Source organism: Sitophilus oryzae, unplaced genomic scaffold (genome assembly GCF_002938485.1).
Source record: "Sitophilus oryzae breed Bouriz unplaced genomic scaffold, Soryzae_2.0 scaffold_496_pilon_pilon, whole genome shotgun sequence".
Classification (NCBI taxonomy): domain Eukaryota; kingdom Metazoa; phylum Arthropoda; class Insecta; order Coleoptera; family Curculionidae; genus Sitophilus; species Sitophilus oryzae.
The window spans coordinates 2,121,110-2,143,303 of record NW_022147080.1 but is presented as its reverse complement, the minus strand read 5'-3'; the positions used below and the strand labels follow the sequence as shown (position 1 = coordinate 2,143,303).

General features: G+C 34.5%; 1 protein-coding gene across 1 annotated transcript in view; it reads right to left on the bottom strand.

Moving 5' to 3' along the window:
- The window catches only part of LOC115886792, a 91,305-nt gene extending 73,043 nt beyond the window's left edge, over positions 1–18,262 (bottom strand). Inside the window, exon 1 of the mRNA XM_030906079.1 lies at positions 17,983–18,262. The gene's annotated coding sequence lies outside the window, so the exon portion shown is untranslated. The remainder of the gene's footprint in view (positions 1–17,982) is intronic.
- Between the last annotated feature and the right edge of the window lie 3,932 nt (positions 18,263–22,194).

The window sequence follows — 22,194 nt, the reverse complement described above, 5'->3', positions numbered from 1 at the left end:
CTGTTGTACTTCGTTCAGTTGCGTATTTGCGTAAAAGTAAAAGATGTTTGTATTTACGTGGTGATTTAGTGTTTTTATTAAGTGATAAATAATTGGTTCTATCTTGTGTGCTGGTGCACCTCTGGTAATTATTAATTCTTCTTAACCTACTGAAGAAGATTGTTCTGCACCAGCACTGTTGGTAGCTATAGTGTAAAAAACCTCAGTAATGCACATAAAGATGGATATGAAGACTATGGTCAATGGAAATGATAAATATTCGTCAGGTGCAAGTTTGTCGTCATCAGCATTAATTTCTTCTAATAAACTGCACAAGAAATGTTTATATTCCTCAATTAAAGAAGGTTTAACATCTGCTTGGTACAATATCTGTAGATCCAGTTTAGAAGAAGACATTTTAAATTGTCATCATTGACGTTCATATGATTCATATGAAGTTCAATAAACAATTAAATTGCTGGCATATATTAAAGAGTCACTTCAAACCAGGTAGCTCCTAGGTACCAGTTAAAATGTCTAAAGTACCATAAAACACTGATATCTTGAAATTATCTTAAATTTTGATGTAGAAGTAATTATTCTGGATTTTATCGTGATTTTTTTTATTCTTCATTTTCTTTTTGTGGAAAATGATGTTGATGTATTGCATTTATTTGCCAAAATAGTAGCCTGATTTTTTAAAATTTCAAAATATTTTTCACTTCTTAATGATTTGAGATCTTTAGTTACAGCAGTAATCATATGGGCAGCTGTACATAAGTTGATATTAACCTTTTGCAAGTGATTGGACAATATATTAATTTTATTCAGCACTTCATTATAATCGATTATATTTCGGTCGGTGATTCCCCGAACTTATTTCCATCGCGACTGCCTTGGTCTTCTTTTTTGGCGCCGGCGTTTCGTATCTACGTATACGCCTACTTCATTAAATTTAAATTATTAGAAATATAAGTAAACATTAAAACAAAAATAAAATGTCAGAAATATATACGTGATATTTTATCTTGAAGAGCTAAGGGTAGATATGGTAGGGCACCGTTTGTTTTTGCGTTAAATTTAGATTTTCTATTTTTTTTGAAAGAGCGCTAGAGGCGCTAAGCGCCTAGGGGCGGAGGGGGCATTCGTCCCCACTGGCCCCCTATACGACACGCCACTGAATACAGCTATGTGCAAAGTTTAACTCATTTTAACCATAGTTTGTGGCAAAAAATCAAAGACTTATTTCTTTCAAGTTTGTTGAATTAGCCACACTGTAAAAGAGAGCTGCTAGCTTACTTTTATTTTGTTCCAAGCAACCACAGAAAATAATACGCAGAATATGCCTGGCTGCTGTAGTATAATAGTTGGTATAACAATTGATATAACAAAGTTTATCTCAACATACGTAACTTTATCTCAACATACGTAACAATGAATATAAAATAAAGGTATAATATTGAAATGCACAAATTTGCTATGTTAAAAAATAACCCATTGGGCATGTCATGACGTTGATATCTCAAAATCGCCAAAATCGAGTTACGCCTTTTCGTGATAAAGCCGACGATATTATGTTTATATAAACTTAATAGCTGTAATAAACTTAATAATAAAAGAAAATATATAAAGTGGGCAGCTGTGCCGATCAAACTTAATCCGTGACTAACCAATATTTGCACTTATTTAAGATTCACACCCTGTATATACGTAAAATATATTCTACTTATTCAGAAACGCAATATTTTATTGAAAACCACATTGCATGCATAACTGATAACGTTATCACTGGATATACCTATAATTGATCCTGTATGTCCATTGGTTTAAATACTTCCAGAGGTGGGGAAAAATTACGCTTATGAAAAATAACCAAATTAAGAAGAAAAGAAGACCGTGAAAAGGGCCACACTTATTTATAGCCCTTATAATTATAATTTACTAAATGGAGAACATCCAAGAATGGTAGAAGCTGCTGAAGAAAGAAATGGAAGAAGAAGAATTAAATATCGATTTCGAAGTACCTAATAGACTATGTATGTATGTATGTATGTCCGGTTTTACAGCGTCCTTCATCGCCCTCCGGTCTCCATGCGCCACCTCCGTCTATTGTCCCAAATCTCCTGGTAGTAGGTTCCTTTCCGACATGGCTCTGTCGATTCCTTGATTCCAGGAGAGTTTAGGTTGGCCTCGTTTACGTCTGTTTGTAGGTGTCCACTGCAACACATGCTTTGGTATTCTATCGTCAGCGATTCGTTGTACATGGCCGTACTACTGCAGCTGTTTTTCTTGTATATCTTGTTACAATGTACCCTCTACCTTCATTTTTTCACGTATTCTCGCGTTCCTAATTCTGTCTAAACAGGAGATTCGGGCTGATCTTCGCCAGAGGTCCATTTCAGTCGACAACAACTTCTTTTTATGTTCTTCGCTTAACTGCCATACCTCAGAGCCACATAACATTACGCTTTTCAGAATCGCGTTATAGATCAGTTTTTTACTGTGATCCGAGATAACAACCTAATAGACTAGAGAATAAAATTAGAATTAGACTGAGTGGGAGGCTTAGAAATCACTACGACCTTACAGATCTGTTGTGTTTCTCTTTCTTGAGTTATAGCAGGTTATAACTCATCCTTACCCAGTCCCAGAACGGTAAAATGCCATTATCTGGGACGGTTTTACAGAGAGTAGTTCTCCATCTCCAATATCAATTGTACCAAAGTTCCTTGGCACGAATGGTTATCGTCAGCGCACTCAGTGATGAGCTGTTCTGGAGTGTTCACTGAGGAGACAGTGTCCCCTATTAAAAATCCCGTGACAATCCAAACGTTTACTTAAATACAGGAAGATCTTTGTCGTAAGATTTTCGGAAGATCATTTTTCTCGGTCGTAAAGCCCTCAGAAACTTCTTCAGTAAGTAGACCGTTTCAAGGTCTTGACTTAATTAACAGAGAAACAACCATATGACAGGATTGAGGATGATTTACAATTATCCAATCTATTACATACTAGAAAGCCGGTCCTAGACAATGCGTCCAACGTTGGTTAAAACGTTATAATCAACATTTGGCACAGATTTCCATCTTCAAGACGATGTGGCAAATGTTCATATGTTCAACATTGGAAGGCGTTTGCTACATCGAACGTGTGGGACCGGCTTAATATAGGCTACTCTGACACTGACTAGTTTAAAAAACGTTCTTTTCATTTTTCTGTAATGGTTTAAGTTTTGAACTGTAAAAATAATATTTAAAAACTGCTTTTAATAAATTACCAATGTTACCGTAATATTACCGAGTTATAAATTACTGGCCGTTGAAGGATTCCCATCCCAGATTATGGATAGAGTCTTCAGGTTCTTGAATCCTGCTTTAAGTTGGTTTCCACTTGGGAACAAACCGGTTCTGGTCCATTTAATGGAGTGTTCGCTCCTTTTCTAGCTAGATCGTTTTTTTTTTTTTTTTTTTTTTTAGTTTTCTTGATATATTAAGAATTTTTGTGGAACTTTATTTTCTTTGTCTACTTTGTCCAGCTCCTCTAGGCATTCCTTGCTTAAGCACAATTATTGGTTTGCTAGGTTGGTCTGGCGGCTAGAAGTTACATGATTGGGGTGGTTGCTGCGAACAGGTGGGACACCATGCAAAAAATCAATTGCGCATCTTTCGATATCGTAAATTTCTACCACAGTATAAATATCTAAATTAAGTAAAATCTATATATACAACATGGAACAAGCTCAAATTTTAAAATTTGAACAGATCATGTTATTAGACAAATATTTTTTAGCTTTACATTGCACAATCTGTATGTTGTGGAATGGTATCTGGTACTGTCGTTATGCAATAAGCGTGTCTATATACGTATGTATTTAAACTAACAGCGGAAAAAAGAAAATATCTCGATTACCATGAAAATCAAGCGAATAGAAACCAACCTTGGAGCTTTTGGAATAAAATAATTTTAAATGCACAGCCACAGGCTGGTTATTTGCGATTACTTGCTTAGATATTTTACAGAAAAAGGGATGATGACGATATGTAACGTTTTTTAATAATTTTGAATATTTAGGACGTTGATCTTTAATTTTTGCCATAGTAATCACATCAGCATCATCATTTTCAAGTTTCAGCTTATTCAACCATTGCCAATTATTATGGTGAAGCCTCCCATTACATTTTTAAGATAATATCCCTGTAATTGGACCTATTATTAGCTATGCGGGCGCAAGTTATCGCTGCTAATTTTCTAATACCATGATTCTATCTTAGGTTTGAAAGGGTCTTCTTTAGGTCTTTTCATTTTCTATAGGAGATTTTCATCCAGTAAATTTTATGGTCCATCTATTTGTCCTTCCTTCTTGCCAGGTCCTGTCCATTTCCACTTGAGCGATTTGATTCTCTAAATTACATGTATCTGGGTCTTTTGTCCACTCTATACTACCCTATTTTTTACGGTCTTATTCTCAGCATATTTCGTTGCATTTAGCTTTGTGTATTCTGGTTTCCTTATGTCAGTTTAAGGTTGATTCTACTGTACCTTCCATGTAAACCCCTTCCGTTTCCATTTCCGTTTTACATAAAATATTATATCATGTAAATAAATGGGACCAATGTACACTATCCGTTCCGTTTTCCTTTCCTTCCATACATTTTTTTGGCGGACGGACTGAAGCTATTATCAGGAGATACAACTTTGTCAAGTTCTTACATTTGGTAACCTATTAAAATTTTTGGTTATATTTATTTATTCTTTCACTTACCTCTTAATTAAATCTATTATACCTTTTTCAAAGATACAAATTTTTAAAATCCTTTCAGTAATTATAAATTGTACAATAAAATTAATATGGAACTGATAGGAGACGGAATGCCCCAACGTCAATACGATAAAATACAAGAACGGATATGGAATGGAAATGGAAGGTATGGTGAGAATCAACCTTCTAGTGTCCTGGTTTCGCATGGACAGGTCATGACTACTAGTACACATTGATCCAATGTTTTCTTGTTAGATAATGTTGCATTTTAGATTTGAATAAGATTGAGTTTCTTCCACATGTACTACATGGCAACTTAATTGTTTTGTTGATTTTTGGTAATGGAGATCCAGAGCTGTGTTTTTGTTTTCCTAAATATATATATTCTTCTACTATTTCAAGTTGTATAATTTTATTGGAATCTTATTTTCCTGTCTACTAGATTTGTTGTTTGTTCATTACTTTACTTTTGCTAAATTTATTTTAGGACTGACTTTATTGCTGGCTGTATTTGTTACGTTAATTTGTTCTTGTAATTCTTCAGGACTATTGGCAATTGGGACTATGTCATCAGCGAATCTTAGATATTTAAGATATTCTCCATCCTATTTTCAATCTTTGTTGGTCCAGTCCCTGGTTGACGAGTTTTCTTCTAGTTTTGCTGTAAACAGCTTTGGGTATATATTTTGCCATAATATAGAATTTGTATATAAGTTATTCGATATCGCTGTTAAATTTTAATTCAAACTGTTATCAATAAGCTGGTTTGTTTGTTTGTGCATATTTATGTTCGTGATTAATACTAAAAACATTATGTCGGCATAAACCAAAACTTGTATCAGAGTTGATTCAATGCATAGCTGTTAAATGTACTGACATATTGTAAACACAGAATTTAATGAAACAACATTATTTCCTTTATATCTTTCGTTTTAGTTGCAAATAACTATAGATGCTTAGACATATCAGAACATATAGCATTTAGTTCTGTGAGTAAACAATTCATATCATTTATTGACAAGATTTTTGTAAATATTTAGATATAAACTGTCTTCTTATCCAATTATCGTTCCAAGTAAGACTACTACTTCTATTATCAGGTAATGTGCAAGTTGTGTGTGCTCTCTGTACAACTCTGGAAGTACTTAAATTAATGAGTAATGAGTGTATAAAACAATTTAAATTATAAAAAAAAAAAAAAAAAAAAAAATGTTTTCTTAAAACTATTTTTTTTATTAATAATAATTGTTCCAGATACTAAAAAACTAGCGAAGTTGACTTGCTGTCTAATGAATGGGCTGTGATATAGATATACCGTATATAATAATAATAATAAATATCGCTTTATTGTGCAAAAAGCCAAAAAAAAAAAAAAAAAAAAAAAAAAAAAAAAAAAAAAAAAAAAGCACAAAAATATACTAATAATAAAAATTACATTTTTTTTTTTATATTTTTTTGAATCAAATTAAGTCAATTACAAAATTACGATAGACAATTGCAGAACACAAAAGTTGTATCAATAAAATACAATATGAAAAAAAAAAAAAAAATATAATTTTAAGGTTATAAAATGTAAATACTCGACCTTTGACCTGTGTGTGAGGTGTGGGGATGATCAAAATTTTAAATTCAAAATCCTTCATGATTAAACATCACAAAAAGTCGTTTGATTTCAGAACTTTGCGAAATGCAGGGAAAGATAGAAACTGACTTGATATTCAAAGACAGATGATTGTACATTTTTTTTTTTTATTTTTGAAATACTTTAAGTGCAAAAATGTTCAGGGTTGGCAGATAAAGATCATACTCCACTGTTCTAAGTGGATAGTTGTGAGATGGCTTTCGGGAATAGCAGATATGTGCTTGCGGATTAAACAAACGGATTTAAAAAATAAATAAAAGAAGAAAAAAAAAAAAAAAAAAAAATTTTGAAAATTTTAAAGAAATTCTGGCAGTGAGTTCTACTTTTCAGTCCCAATAAATATCAGACTGCTCTCTTTTGAAGTTTTGAAAATACGATCAAATTTTGTTGCCCAGCAAGTACCCCAGAATGGAGGGACATAACGAAGATGTGCCAATGAAAACTTGCTTATACGAAATTCACTTTAAAAATATTTTTATTTAATCTCTTGATGTACTAATTTATTCAATAGATACACATATTTTGTATAGAAGCGGGTGTAAATATGAATGAAGCGGTATCTATATGTGGTAATTGTAGAAAATCTAAATGTAAATAGGGCATATGAGATTGTTGCATATATGAAATAATGGAAGCAGAACGCCATGATGTTCTTGTTACTTTCAATTTTAATTGTTCCATTACATAATTATGGAGATTATTGTTTCGTTGCAAAATTAAATGGGAAAATACACTATTTTGAATTCCATTAAAAAGTGTGTGAAACCATAAAAATATAAATATATTAAAATAATGTGCATTTTAAAACTTTTAAAATGATACAGTGAGAAGTAAACTTGGAATTAAAATATCAATAGATAGTTAAAACTTAGGCTGTCAACTTACTCAGGCTGTCAAGTGTTACCTAGACAAGCTCAACCTGTATCAAAGGAAGTCTTTGCTGCTGCCAGACTCTGCGTCCTGCGATAAAGATCCTGAAACAACAGATCAACAATGTCACTGCGAGGCTCCGGATCCTGGGCGACATATTTATTTGGGAAACCTAAGCTAGAACTGGAGACATACTCTCATCCTATCAAGGGGCTTGTACAAGTTAGTTGCTGGGGGTACAGGGATAGGAGGGAATGGGTTCAGATATAGAAAGGGGACAATAACCAAAGCTAGACATTATTTATTATTTTTATTGCCATTTCCTATTGACTGAAAATTTAATGAATGAAAAATTAATGGGTGATAGCATGTATTAGCACCTTGAACCACGTATATATGCAAACAGTTGTTGTTTGTTATTATAATAAGTATAAACTTTCATTTCGTTTTGGTGACACGCGTGTTGCCGGACTGATAAAACGCACGTGACATTCCACAATAGTGAATTAGGGAAAAAATACTATAATAACTAACTGTTTATCGTAGCTATTTTCAATACGACGGTTGTGTTGCAGCATTTTATGGAAAGTGCTTCTATTAGACCGATCGCAGGAATGTTAATAACTGCTTTCGTTAATTGAGAATCAGGTTTTTTAGTGTTTCGTTTAAAGGTTAAAACATTCTAGGTTTGCGTTTTCCACGTTTTCAATTTTTCAAATTTATTACTATTCAGAATATTATAGCGGTATCGTTCATTACATTCATAATTAGTAAATTTTTATTGTTTATTAATTGGTTTTAAAGTTTTTCAAGATCAATCACGACATAAATTATAATTAGTGAAGAGCATTTCTCAGAACTTACGAACTTACGACCGAGAAAAATCAAGATTTTCCTTGATTTAAAAGTAAGAACAATCTTCGGATTGTCATTGGGTTTTGACAGGACAATGTCTCCTCAAGGAACACCACAGTAGATTGTAGATGAAACAACAGCGAATGCAGATTCTGGGAAAATAGGGAGACACCAGAACACCCCAACACAGAGTATGTCGAGGATGACCCAACCATTTGTGTCATAAACTTTGGTATGGGGTTTGAGAACTACTCTCCATAAAACCATCTCAGATTGTGGCTTTTGTCAAAGCCCACAAGAGACTGTATGCTGAGTTATATGACCAAAAGGGGGCACATTAGATGTATAAGGGCGCGGATCTATAAATTATCTACATAATCTACATTTAGAGATGAAATGACAATCCAAAAGAACAGCAAAACTTAGACTAAATTTGGACCATCATTCTAATATAATGTGTCTCCCCTAAATTACTCATTAAATTTGATCAGATTTTTGAGGTGTCTATTGGCCTGCTCCACTGTGATCTTTTTAGATTTATTGTAGTCCTTTTCTGATCTCTACGTTACATTTTCCAGTCTCATCCTATAGTTCTTTGTCAATGGCTTATCATAGCCCAATACCAAGAAGCGCGCATTTGCCAAGCTCTCACTCTGCCACAAAATGTGTTTTTCCTTTCGTCTGACAAAATCTGCACATGCCTTCGTCCGCCAATCCCATCAGATTTGTTGGCCAAATTGACCACAGTAGACAGAAATTCACCCAAAATAAACTCTCTGGTTGACTACAGGTCCAAATAAGCATGCTGGACCGATTCCTCTTTCTGTGTATATCTTCTACAGAGTGGTGTGTCATTTGGGCTCATTTTTTGCTGCTAGATGTTCAATATTTGGTGAAAATTCCAGTTAGAGTGTGAAGACTGTTGACACATCTCCAACAGAAGCTGCTCAGTTGTTTTAACTGCATGTAGTGGCATTGCATGTAGTGGCAAGAAGAACGAAATAGTGGACATTATCAAACAACGGAAATTAGAATATCTGGGGCACATAACGAGGAACAACTAAAGATATGGTCTACTTCAGTTGATACTCCAGGGAGGTCTTAGGCAAAAGAGGATCTGGAAGACGCAGGATCTCCTGGTTGAAAAACCTCAGAAGTTGGTTTTTCCCTTCTACAGGAGGATTATTTAGAGCAGCAGCCAGTAAAGTTCAAATCGCTTTGCTTATCACCAACATCCGAAACGGATAGTAACACTCAGAAGAAGTGGAATTTATTCAGGTGATAGAATAGATTGGCTTTCACGTTCGTGAAAATAAAAGCCAATCAGTCCAAGAGTATTCCACGAAATGGATTCAAATTTATTTTCTAGAATACTCTCATGTCCTAGTATCTATGCCCCATGACTTGACTGATGGCCAGTGAATTTAAGTCAGGATACCTTTCAAAGTTACATCTAATATAAGAGTATGTTTTATGCCGGAAACACTGCGGCCTGTAAGCCATATTGTTTTTGTTCCCTTTCTGTCTGCACCTACTCTTCTATCCCTGCATCCTGCGCTAACCTGCGCAGGTCCTTGATAGGATGGGTATAAAATAGTTCCCTCTGTTCTAGCCTTGCTTTCCCAAATAGAAAGTACCTTGCGATCCAGAGGCTCGCAATGAGTTGACAGTAGAAAAAACGTCCTTGATACAGGTAGCACTTGACAGCTATGTGTCCTGCCAAGAGACCTGTATTGTAGTCCGCACTTATTCATACTGGGTATTAGCAGTTCCTTTGTTGGCTTAGAATTAGGTCTGATAATAATAATAATAATAACCTTTATTGATCATACGAAAGTACAAATTTTCATAGATAAGTAAAAAAAATCAGTTAATAAAAAATGTACTTATTGAATAGATATAAACAGAAAATATGAAATGAGAAATAAGAACTACAATTACAATTAGCGACTCAAGATAAAAAAAACAAATATAATAAAAGATAAAAAAATGCAATCATAGTAGCACTCACATTACAACCTAAAATGACATGTAGGATTAAAATAATATCTGCAGGTCTCTGCCCTCTCTCAGAGCTTCCTTAAAATCATTAATGGAGTAGGGTGCCAAGTGCACTATACATATTTTAAGATGCCACTTAAAGACACTCAAGCTTGATTTCCTGAAATTTAGTGGAAGGAAATTATAAAAATCCACACCAATAGAGCTTGTTTTCTGTAATCTTGAGGTAGGTTTCACAAGATTATTTTTAAAACGCGTATCGTGGTCATGTACACTTGTGTGAGATTTGTATTTATTGATATTTTTTTTTGATATAACATAATTATGCGCAAAGATCGAAAAAAGGGCTTACACCTATCAAATGCAGACATATTTGCTATTATTCTAATTGCTTTCTTTTGCTTAACAAATACACTGTTAAGACAAGTGCCCGCTGCTCCCCCCCAAGATAGTATACCATACGACATCAGGGAGTGGAAAAGAGTATGATATTTTATTAGTGCTGCATGTTGTCCTGCTGTAAAACGAATGGATGATGCCAGTGCCGCTGTCTGTTTCTCCAGTGAACGGTCTGCTTAACCCTGATTCAGAGTTTTTAGAATAAGACTTAAGCATAGGATTTCGATGGGCAACGGCCCAGCTACGTCGAAACACCGGTTCCCATTAGAACACCGAAGTTAAGCGACGTAAGGCGATGCTAGTGGATGGACGGGTGACCGGTTCGAAACTTTGCATCGTGCTGTTGTCCAAAAGGGAAAAGTGTAAAATCTATTGATACACACTGCTCATTCACGCCGGTTCAAGGCCGGATGAGATCGGATATCTCGTGAGTAAGAGTTAATTTAGACACTTCCTAAGTCGGTAGGCCATTGGCCATGATATGGCCGAGGACGGTTCGGATTCCGCGTAAACAAGTAGGTCCTGTCCAGTTTAGCCATTGCAGCAGAAAGGAGACGTTAACTTGAACCTCAAAAAAAAATAGGATTTTGATGATACTTGCTTTACTAGTTCATAGTTGGGTGCCGCTTTAGCCTGGCCTGTCAGTTTGGGATGTTATATTTTGGTAGCCTTCCTAAAGCTTTCAGATTTTTCAACATATCTGCATAATATGATAGTTGGAATAGGCAGAATATTGTAGTAATTTGTATGTTAAATAAAAAATGTAGTAAGAAGAGGAATATTCCTAAAAGTTTTATTACGAGTATAGTATTACTAACGTTAGGAATTTGACCTGTTAAATGTAATGTAAAGAGACGGGTGCGAATTTGTAGGTATTTTTGTATTTTGCAATATATTTACGAAAGTAGGTAACAGAAATTACGGTAAATGCTAGAGAGCGCTTACGATGTCAAAATCTAATTGGATCGCGAATTTATATTTGAGGCGTTTCTTTATGAAAGGCATCAAGTTATTTTTTATCAGAAAAATCGATATTATATTGGGTCTGTTCACTGTTTGCCCGTGAAAGGATTCATCTCATTTCTCTCCTTGAAATATCTGTACATGTCAATGATAAGTTTGATAGTACTTATTTATTTTTATCGTTTACTTACTAGGTGAATTTTGTACCGCCTAACAGTAAAGCGAAGTCAAAGTTTTTTGACAATCTTGTAGTACGGATTGCTGATTGATCGAATAATCTAGAATAATTGACTTGAAAATTGTTGTCATTTTTTGTTCGTTATATTTTTGTTTAGATTCAAGTGTTTTCTATATATTTCCATATCTTTTTAAATTTGAATATGCTATTTCTCTCTATTTTCCATTGGATTTCTGTTCTATATACTGTCTAGTACGAGTTTGTCAGTGATTTGCAGTAGACATCAATTATTATAGAAATAAGCTATAGGATTGCAGAGTGTGGAAATAGTAGATGAATATACACACACCGGAAAAATCTAGGGATATCATTTTATTAAAGTTAAAAATAAATGTTTTGAATAAACAACCACATATTTGTAGGCCGATTCTTTCTACATCGATTGAAACAAAGTAGTCACACTAGTTATTTCTAAATTTGGGATATTTGCAGAAGTGTTTGTGCATTTTTTGTCAAATGTATAAAAAGCACCTAGTATCAATTGTTCGAATTTAACCTCTACTGGCTATGTTTTTATGATAACTGGCCAGAATTCATTCAAATAACTCTGTTTAGTATTAAACGACATTATGGAGCGTAGACATCTTAACAGAGACGAAATGCTAAGGGCCATGGGCATGCTCGAAGCTGGAATGCGCCAAATCGACCTTACTACGTCGATTTGGCGCAGCATTAAATACAACGCAAAGTGTAATATCGCCATTAAGTGCACGCAACCGTGAAAATGGCGATGTTGCTGAAAGGTACACAGGGCGACATCGCATTACTACCCCTCAGGAAGATCATTTTTTACAATAAAATGCTCGACGCCGACCGACTCTTACAGCACCAGAGCTTAGTTTAATTCTCCAGGAAACACATAAGTAACCGTTAGTCCTGACACTGTTCGCAATAGATTAAGAGAGGTCAACCTAAGAAGTAGACGCCCCTGGAGAGCTCAACCCTTAACGAGAGGAAATCGAGAGGTACGATATTTGTGGACTCAAGATCATGTTCCGTGGTCGAATGAACAATGGGCCAATGTTCTCTTCACGGATGAGTCACGCTTTGGAATTCATCCGGATTCGAGAAGGCTTAGGGTATGGAGAGAACCGGGAAATCTTATTCGGTTGGATCATGTTCAGGAAATGCACCCTTATCAAGGTGGAACAGTTATGGTCTGGGGAGGAGTCCAGTTAGGCCGATAAACCGATCTCGTTTTTCTTGAAAGGTTTCTAACACTAAAGGAATCACATATCGTGATTTAATTCTTGAGCCTGTCGTGTTACCATATGCCAATGATTTTGGGAGAAACTTCATTCTCATGCATGACAATGCACGGCCTCATACAGCCAGAGTGGTAAGTGAGTTTAAGTAACAAAGAAGAGTAACAAAGAAACTCCAGAAAGTCTCAGAAAGAGTTAAAAAGAAAAAGACCCAGGCAATAGATGTAGTTCACAGAGTCAAATCTTTCAAGTAGAAATGGGCAGGAAATCTGGCAAGTAGAGCGGACAAAAGATGGACCACAGAAATTACAGCATGGCACCCACGAGAAATTAAGAGACCCAAAAGTAGACCGAACCTATAGGACCATGATATTAGGAAACTAACAATAGACAACAACAAGCACAATTATTACAGGAAGATTATCTAAATATGGGAGGGAGGCTACACCATAATTGAAAATGGTTGAATAAGCTGGAAGTGATGATGATGATGATGATAATAATTAAAATATTTAGTTTTAAGTTTTTAATGGGCATGGTAATATTTGCTTTGTATTGTGAAAGGATCACAACGCTCTGTAATATGGATCATACTGCCCATATGGGCATTATATGTTTTGTTGATGAATTTGGTATATTATCAATATAATTCTGAAATAACGGTTTTACGGTTGTATGTTCTATGCTAGCAAATATTTTATAATTCTTTACCCTCAAGATGGTTACAAGAATCTTTCTGATTCACTGACCGAATTGGGGAATTTTGAATGATTCAATGCGCGTGTTGAACAATCAGGGTTTTCATTATTGTGCATTTTTCAAAGGTCAACAGCTATCAGGGATATTCATGACCTACATATTTCGACAGGCGCTAATTTTTTTATTTATGTTGTTACAAATAATCACTTACTGATTTTAACAACACTTTTACAACATATATTTTTTCTTGTTCCTAATGAACCATTAGTACAGTGTGGGTTGAAAATACATAAAATCAATTGTAACAAAGCAGGTACAGAAAGCATTAAAATACAGTAACCTAAATGTGATTGTTTTAGTACGATATAATATATCTATCTACAGCGAGTTCAAGGCAATCTGGATATATATTTGAAAAAAGTTTATTTGTAGATTTTCAGAATTTTTATTTATGTATGTATAATCAATATTATTTAATTTTTTTTTATTTTTCTGTTTGTATTTTGCTCTTTAATTTTGCGATAATTAATATATTTTTAGATTCTTTTTGGAGAATAAATAAAATGCATCCCTATGTATCGATATTTTGGGAATATACCATCTCATTCAAAAAATTTCTCATATAAAAATAAAATAGCAACAGTTATTTGTTAAATGATGAAGTAGTCTTAATTGCCAATAGTCCTGAAGAACTACAAGCACAAATTAATGAACTAGGTCTCAAAATGGATTTAGCAAAAACTCAAGTAATGTACAACGAACTAGTAGACAGAAAAGATATTCTAATAAATAGCATAACACTGGAAATAGTAGAATAGAATATATATATTTGGGACAACTAATACACAGCTCAAGATCTTTAATACCAGAAATCAACAGAAGAATTAAGTTAGCATGGAGTGTGGAGTACTTATGGATGAAAAAAAAAACGCTTTATTGTACAAAAAGCCAAAACAGCTTCATCGACAAAGCATTCACCAAAAAAAAAGTACAAAAACAAATATACAAATAATAAAAATGAAAAATGTCATAAAATACAAAACAATTCAAAAAAATGTACGTCATAAAATTACAAATAAAACATATATGGACATTGCAGAACACAGGCGTATCTAGAAAATTTTACAAAAGGAAAACTGTAAATGGATAAAATCATGTTATATATCATAAAATCAAGAGTTATAAAATATTAAATATTAAATACTAGACCTTTAACCAGTGTGCGAGATGATAAAAATTTTAAAATTCAAAATTGTTCGTTCATGATTAAACATGTGGATAGTTGTGAGAAGGCCTTTCCGGAATAGGGAATATGTGCTTGCGGATTAAGCAAACGGATTCAAAAATAAATAAGGAAGGAAGAGTCAGTGAGCTCTACTGTTTAGTCCCAATAAGTATCGAACTGCTCTCTTTTGAAGTTTGAAAATACGATCAAATTTTGTCGCGCAGCAAATACCCCAGAATGGAAGGGCATAACGAAGATGCAACTCAAAAAGGGCATAATAGACCATTCTAGAGGTTGATGAGTTAAGTTCCTTAGAACGACGTAGAAACAACTTGGAAAAAACTCATACACTCATCATATTCAAATCTAGAATGCCACTTTATCTAAAGAAGACAGACATTGTAAGGAAACAACAGGTCGCACGACGCTCATTGGAACCTAATATGCTGGGAATAACCAAAAAAGATCGTAAAAGTATAGAGTGGACACGACAAAAGGACCCAGGTAATAGATGTCATCAACAGAATCAAATCCCTCAAGTGGCAATGTACACCTGGCAAGAAGGACGGACAACAGATGGACCACAAAAATTACGGCATGCTACCCACGAGGAATTAGGAGACCTGGAAGACCTGGAACCACGAGGAATTATGGGACCATGATATAGGAAATTAGCAGGGATAACTTGCACCCGCATGGGCCCAATTACAAAGAGAGTCTAAATATGTAAGGGGGGCTACGCCATAATTGGGAAATGGTCAAGATATTTAGAATGGAAATAGTCAATACATGTCATTATTGACAAAAAAAAAAACACGTTGAGTAGATAGTTATTTGACTTTTGATTGCATTGGTTTCCGGTGGTGGACGGTTTGGCCGTTGTCCACTTGGACAACGCTTCCAGGGAACGCCGGCATTTTAGTTTTCTTTGTTTAACATATGTGTAAAATGCACGCGTGGAGGCACCTTCCTTGCTCCCTTGCTAAACGGGAAGCATTGGGCGTAGCCCATTACTGGGTTAATAAACCATAATATAATCCGGATACGAAAAAGTAAAGTTATTTGACTGAAACAATAAGTTTGGGAAATTTTTATTTTTTTAAATCAGCTAATCATAAATTTTTCTGCGAAAAAATGATGAAAACAGTTCCTGTTGAATTTTTGGCATAAAAACATTTCAAATTTATGATTTCAGTCTAATAACTATTTAGTCAACATGTTTAATTCATGTCAATGATGACAGGTATTGATAAATTCGATTCCATATACCTCGAGAACCACTACTCGTAGCGATTTTTACCAAGAGACCTTTTTTATATATAAAAAGTCGTAAATCTATATTTATTTACTCAATAGATTTATACAGGTACGGACGAAAAGTTATTATTCTTCAAAACAGTTAAAGAATATGTAGGTGGTGCCCTCTACAAGTAGGAGTCATATTGACATCAAAATCAAATACCTCATGTCAAAAAACTCCCAGACACCAATTTTCATCCAAATATTGAAGTTACTTCAGAAATTATTTGGAAAAAATCGAAATAAAAATTAAATTTCTACACCCTGTATCTCCGAAACTAAGCATTTTATGACATACATTTTGACGAACTTTTTTACTTATTTTTATCTGCAAAATATGTTGCCAAAGTTTCCGGAATACAGTTCGGATCACCCTGAATAACATTCTATGACAGCACTTATGGTAAGCTATCACTTTAGTGCAACAAAAATTGAACGCTGTTTAGTAGCTTCGAGGGGTGTCTCACTCGGGTAAAAAATGTACACGTACTGCCAAAATAATCTTTCACTGTCAAGCGACTGCCAATGACTACGAAGAAGACTGCCTATGACTGCCATGTAATTATTACAGGCGACTGCCATAAGACTGTCAATGACTGCCAGCGACTGCCATAAGACTGACAATGACTGCCAGCGACTGCCAAGAAAATGTACATGTAATTCCAATAGTGAGACACCCCTCGAGTAGCTTATTCGTTGGTGTGGATTATTTTAAAGCAATTTCTGAAATAAAATTTGCGGATTTTTCAGGTTCTTTTTTTAAATATATACTATTTTTCGACACGTAATCAATGAAGTTGTGTCATTAGGCACATTTGGCGGGTTGGTTAGCGTGGTTATTTGGAGGGTGTTAATTCATTGGTTAGTTGGTTATTTGGTGGGGTTGGTTGGTTTTTACTAATTTATATATTTTTTTTTAAATATTCATTGATTTTAAGATAAAAGCCCTTGTTTGAGGTTAGGAAAAATGGGTATTTTTTCCCCTTTAAATCGTCAAAATCCGCATTTTTTCTGAAAGAATACTGCTCTAAAACACCCCTGAAGTCCTTATTTTTTCAAAAAAATGCTTAATCTCTGTTGCACTAAAGTGTTACGGACCCGCACTTATTATTTAAAAACTTGTAATTTCCAAAAGAAGGGCTCTCTCACATAGCGTTACCTCACCCCCATTGAACTTATTTATATCCCCTGCAGAGTATAGTCAGTCCAAGGAGAGGACACAGATTATGTATTTAGAGAGGATACATAACCAAACAGTGACAGTTGTGTCTGTTATTTTAATTCACAGGTAAATCCTATTTTCTGTCATTTTATTGAGGTCTTAAAATTCTTAGAGGTCGTGGAAAATTTATTTTATCATTTACAATTGCGTTTCTGGGGATAGTATCTTGAAATTAATTTTACAAAAATTACTTTTATATTCAAAGTCTTCCAGATCAGAAATCTCTTTACTATAAATGACTTGCAATTCAATATTGTTTGTCGTTTCTTTTAAACAACAAAATAAATCATGTATAATTAACATATACGGATAAATTAATGCAGGATTAGATTGCTTAACCGCGGCAAATCTATACAAAATGTGTTAAAGCTTAGTTGGAAATAAAATCACTGTTAGGAATTCGACTTTAACAACAATAAAATACATTTCCAATACGTTCAATCCTTCTCTTTATGGTTATTATGTTAATTAATAGTTTTCATTAACGATTTTCTTTGTGCATACGTTAAAATCTCGCATAAATATTTATATATCATCCTCATTATCGGGTACTAAAATGAAGGTTAAAAGAGAACAGCAAGATTCTGTTATTATCCGATGACATACATTCTAAAATTCGTATTTACCTTTAAAAGATTATGCTGTTTATGACAAACACTAAATGTAGTTCGTTGTTATCAGAGGTGAACGACACAATTTTGTTAAATGTTCTTGTTTTTCGGACATTGTCATCTTGTTCTTTGATTGTTGACGACACTATAGGTAGCACAACAGTTCAACGCGTATGGCACACCTGTCACTGAATAAACAAACACTAAAAGTACTACCGATAACCAGTACACAACATGACACTAATTAAATAATTCAACAAATCGGAAAGCTCGGCTCGCGGTCACTCTGAAGTCGGGAGATTTTTGCGCATGAACGAGTAGACCACGGTGGTACTGGCGGTACCGGACAGCTGAGCGGCGTTGCCACGTTGCTGAATGGAAAATCAGTAGATTTTTAAAATTCTCTCTATTTAAAACAGGGCCAGGTTTTATAGGTTCAGGTGAAAATTTTAAGGTAGAAATTAATTTTCAGGATCTTGATTCATATTCGAAAGGTAAAGGGTGGGCCAAATTGTACGTTTTTTAAGGGAAAAGGAAACATCCTTTTTTAATAGAAGATAGACGAAAACTAATATTGGTGTCTGGAGCTCAACTGTTACCGTTTCGGAGTTACGGGGTGTTTTTCAAAAAGGTGCATTTTTAACAAATCGCTGTAACTTTTTTTCTATGAAAATTTTTGTATTTTTATGAAAACATTTCCAAAGCAGAAAATGATTTTTTATATTGGACATCCTGTATATTTTTAATTCATTGAAAATAATTTAAAATTACCTTTCCAAAATATAGCATATGTGATATTTTGCTCGATTCTTCTTCAAGATATAGAGTTTTTAAAAATTCGCCCACTTTGAATAAGTAAACTTTGAAGGGTGCCGGTAATGCAAAAAACTTTTAGCTGTGAGCAGCAATTAAAACGAAAATAATGTTTGTAATGAGAGATGCACAATTTTATAAAAATTTAAACTATATTTATCAACATCTATCTAATAACAATAAAAATTAATGGCAAACCAAGACATGAGATTTTGCTACAGGTATTCGACATGTCGACAGTCTTCTGTTATGGACAGACGGAACCGTTTTTGAACATTTCTCGCGGAATTCATTAACTCATTGGGAGTGAAAGATACCCTCGCATAACCGCTAAGTACTTCTAATTCTTGTCTAGATTATACAGGCAATTTAAGTATAAGAACCTTTATTCTTCCACAAACATAAAAATCTATAGGCATTTTGGCGGCCTCGACGGCCAACAGTTGGGATCTTGGTTAGCTATTCAATTATTCTCGAAATTGGCGGCTAAAATTTGCTGATAACTTCAGCGTTCTGAGGCGGTGCCTCGTCTTGCTGGAAAAATATGTTTTCAAGTTCCATTAGGGGCAGATCATTAATAAGGGGTCCAGAGTCCATAGCCTACTAGTTAAAAGTGGCGAACTTTTAAAAATTCTGTATTTCGAAGGGGCTTATCTTATAATAAAATATCAAGTGTCCTATATTTTCGGAAAGGTAATTTTAAGTTCTTTTCAGTTAATTAAAAAAATACAGGGTGTCCCAAATAAAAATCAATTTTTCTGTTGATAATCATGTCAACAGAAAAATATATCGGATGACGGCCGATACAGGGTTGTGCCTTGGTACGGACGCGGTCCTTACTTGTGTCTCGACCTTAAGGGAGACTTCAGAAAAATCGGTAACTTTGGCAACACCGTTGACCGCTTAAAGTCGTCGTACCGAAGACAAACGACCAACTCGGCCGCCGTCATCGGCGTTCTCCAATAAGCGTAACGTCAAAGGCGTTTAACATTCTTTCAGGTGAATTTAAGGCGGATTCCACAGGTAAACAGACCGCAAAAGACGTTGATGATACTAAAGGTGGGGTGAGGGGAGCCGAACGATCACCGGCGAGAGACAGATGTCATCAGACTCATCAGGTTCCGGTGCGGCACGTGACAGGAAGTGGGTAATTGGCGATATACCGGATGTTTTAATTAATGTTGGGCTAAATGTCATAATTGATGAATGGAGTGTAAATTATAAGTATAGTAATCACAGTAAATAGACTACCTACATTGTTTTAATAAAAAATAACGCTTTATTGTGCAAAAAGCCAAAATTGCTTCATCGACAAAGCACAAAACAAAAACAAACAAAAGCACAAAAAATATACAATACAAATCATACAATTCAAAAAAAATTAAGCCATTAAAATTACAAATAGAACATATATGGACATTGCCATTGCAGGACACAAAGAAATGCGTATCAATAAAATTTTACAATAGGAAAATTGTAAATGGATATAATTTTATTTTAAGAGTTATAAAATATTAAATACTCGACTTTTGACCAGTGTGTGAGATGATCAAAATTTTAAAATTCAAAATTGTTCATGAACAAAAAAGTCGTTTACCACACATAGGGCTCTCTCCAGTAAGTATGATTTCAGAGCTTTGCGAAATGCGGGAAAGAATGAAAGCGACTTGATATTCAAAGGCAGATGATTCTACATTTTTTTTTGGCATTGTAGGTACAGTATTGAGCCTTTAACTAGTTCTGAGCTCGGGGTTGGCAGATAAAGATCGTGTTCCGCATTCCTAAGTGGATAGTTGTGGATAGAAACGGATTCAAAAATGAATAAAGACGGAAGAGTAAGTATTTTGAAATTTTTAAAGAAATTCTGGCAGTGAGTTCTACTGTTCAGTCCCAATAAATATCGAACTGCTCTCTTTTGAAGTTTGAAAATACGATCAAATTTTATTGCGCAGCGAGTACCCCAGAATGGAAGGGCATAACGAAGATGTGACTCAAAAAGGGCATACCTAAACTTGAGGTGAGGTAAACTTAGGTGAAGTGAGCAACCTAAACTTTTTGATTTTCTGGAAAGATCGGGATATATATCTAAAATATAGGTTTTTAAAGCAACCAATTACTAATTAAATTGTACATATTTTTACGTTTTATTGTTTTATTCTATGTTGTTCTGTACCATTTACTTTATTTTTACAAGATCAATGTCTGTACTGTTAACATATACAATCTGTCTATAAAGGTGTTGTTTAGTTTTTACTTTTTGTCAAATATACTACCGAACTAAAGTAACAGATGATACGCCGCTAAATAGCCTTTGATGCTGATGCGGCTTGAAAGCTAAAATTTCCCTTCCTTTCCTTCCTTCCAAAAAGGGCATAATAGGCTATTCTAGAGGTTGATAAGTTAAGTTCCTTAATAACTGATCTTAGCGCAAAACAGGCAGCGCGTAGTTTCTTTGATAAAGCTTCGATGTGTGAGTCGACACCGTCAATAGTGGTGTTATTAAGTACAAAAGGTTGTATAGTACTTTTATATGGTAAAACTTTAGTTTTTGATAGGTTGGGGCATAGGAGATTAGAATCGCACCAATATTTAATAGTGTAAGTCATTGAACGTAGTACATAATATTATATAGTGCCTTAATATCTGGGCCTCTCCCAACTAGTATCGTCTGCAAAGAGGCAGATTTTACCGCTAATGTCTAGATTTGCAATGTCGTTGCAAAACACCAGAAACAAATAATAATTATTTATTTTCTAAAGTGAAGAACTCATGTCAAATGTCTAAAGTGAAGAACCCACCCTTCAAGGCAATTTGAATCATACAAAAAAAATATTGCAAAATATGTTTTAAATTAATAAATGAATGGCACTGAATGGCATTGATTAAGCAAAACAAGCCTCATCAGTGCCCAGTTATAGGTCCAGAAGTCCAGAACCCTTTTGCGGCGTTGTAACTACTAAAAAGTAGTTACAAGAACAAAAAACAATAGGTGGTCACCAAATCTCCAGAATGGTTGAGAAAATCACCATGTTAGAGACAGAGAAAAAGCTCTTAATAATTCGCCAAAATTTAGGACAGACCTGATAAGCAAAGGCAGAAAGACAGCCAAAACTGTCAATGGAATTTATGGACAAAGCCATGTGCAGGTTCTGTGTTTCAAGTTTTAAGTTTAACATGTTTCAAGAGTGATTTCCAGGAAAATTTATTTACGCCACTGAATTCTACGTAAAAAATTCTAGCGGATTCAGTTTTCACCTTTTCGATAAGTTATAACATTAGCAAAATACAAAAGAGGTCGAAAAATGAAACATTCTCAAATTCGCCCTGTATTTCAAGAACTAAGAAGGCTATGGCAAATTTGTGTATAACATCTTTAGGTTCAAAAAAAAAGTAGCACGTTGATGTGAAAATCGC